The sequence below is a fragment of the Notolabrus celidotus genome, chromosome 6 (genome assembly GCF_009762535.1).
Source record: "Notolabrus celidotus isolate fNotCel1 chromosome 6, fNotCel1.pri, whole genome shotgun sequence".
Lineage (NCBI taxonomy): Eukaryota > Metazoa > Chordata > Actinopteri > Labriformes > Labridae > Notolabrus > Notolabrus celidotus.
In genome coordinates this window covers 24,669,518-24,671,550 of record NC_048277.1, presented here as the reverse complement: position 1 = coordinate 24,671,550, position 2,033 = coordinate 24,669,518, and positions in this window count along the sequence as shown.

The following is a 2,033-nucleotide window of genomic DNA, read 5'->3' as shown; positions in this document are numbered from 1 at the left end:
CTGTCTGTAAGGTGTGCTCTCTGGCCTTTTCTGTGCTGCAGTTAAAACATAGAAACAAGAGAAAAATACGTACAAATCTAAAGTGGCACTCCTTGCATTTTACATATCGTCACCTCGTTAAAATAATGGCCTAAGTCATTTTTTGATGAAAATGAGTTTTTGGTCTAAATCATCTCTTGATGATTCTGGCCACCTCTGGTAAAATTGCCTTAAGCCTAAATTGAAAGGATTATGCTCTTTATGCCCTATAGGACAATGGCCTGTGTCAAAAGGATGACTTAGGCCATTTAATTCTTCTCCTAAGTCATCATTGTGGATTCTTTAGGATCGAGTGTCGAGTGTCATCTCTTCTTTGACAATTTGCCACATAGTTAGGCAAATCAAGATGACCAAGAATGAAGATTCAGGGGATAAACTGAATAGTACTGGGATAGGTTCAAAAACCCAGCAAAGAAGAGCTGGACAAGTCAGGAGAGGGACTGCCTCCTCAGCGTTTGATTGGCCTGACATTTGTTCAATTTAGGTTAGAGTTATTTACATTTTGAGTTTGCTTTATGGAATTATAAAGGACAGTTAATAGGTTTCTAAAAGTTGTCAAAACTGGATGTTGGAAAAGTTCAATAAAAACCCAGCAAAGAAGACCTGGAGAAGTGAGGAAAGGGACTACCTCCTGACCAATTTGATTTACCTGACATTTGTTTAATTTAGCTGAGGGTAATTTCAGTTTTGAATTTGCACTATGGAATGAAAGGGCAGTTTAAGCCAGGTTTAAAGTTGCCTCAGTCACACTAGAATGTTCGAAAATTGGCCTAAGTCACTTTATTCTTTAATGTTACACAATTGACACACAACGTTCTATGTATGTCAACAGTTATCCACTGTCAAGGCCTTTTTGATTGAAATGATTAATAAGTATATGCTCTGCATTTAGTAAGGTTTTTTGTGTTTTCCCAAAAACTTAAAAAAATGTAGGCCATTATTTTGATAGGGTGACGATATGTACTTGTCACATGGAGCACAAATTGACAGTTGATGTGTAATGTCCTCTAGAGGAGAAAGTAACCATGGTTATTTTGTCAGACACTTAAAATGTAGAGCGATAGAGAGCATGGAGAGACAGAACAAAAGAGGTGCCAACACAGAGCCCTGATGAACTCCACAAGTAAGTGGGTTTGATTAAGAAAACCTATCCTCAAACTTGCATTAAAATCTTGTGTTTTTAAGGTCAGACCTTTCCCTGAGGACCCACCCTCTTTTCAAGCCTGGGAATAAGACCGTTATAGTCACGCTATCTCCCCACATCAAATGCTGTTTAAGTCTAAAGCTATTGGCATCAACGCAGCTGCTGAAACCAAATCATTAAGAACCGTAAGAAAGCTGATTCAGTGTTTTGGTATCTCTGTTATGGTTGTCCCGTCTCCTCTGTGCTCTGTTTCTCCCTATACTAGATTGCATATGTAATCATATGAAGCACACTGTGATACAAACTGATGTGAGGCTTTCAAGATGTGGGGATTTTTTTTTTTACATTTCATGAAACAAAATTACATCAGCAAACCACTTTTACCAGGGCCAAAACAAATTTACATTTAAGAAAACAAATTTACAAAAGATGAAACACTTTTACCATTTCTGAAAAAAAATTAACATTTCATTTTTACAGAAAGGTAATGTACCAAATATCGGAAGTGATCTGTAAGTGATCGAGTGAGGGGTCATTTAGTTTGTTTTGATGGAGAGAAACCAAATGGATATGGACATCCTCGGGTCTCAGAGAGAGGCGTCAGACCTCAGATGAAAAAGCATCATGTCTCTAGAAAAGCTCCGGCATATCTCCACAAAACCTTCATCATGTGTCAGAATGCAGATGAAACGGCCTCAGACCACATAGACTCAGGCAAAACGGAGTCAGACTAAAAGGACTCAGACTTAATGGTAAAATTGTTTACTTAAATGTAAATTTGTTTTGGCCTTGGTAAAAGTGTTTGCTGATGTAGTTTTGTTTTATAAAATGTAAATGTTTTTCCAAAATG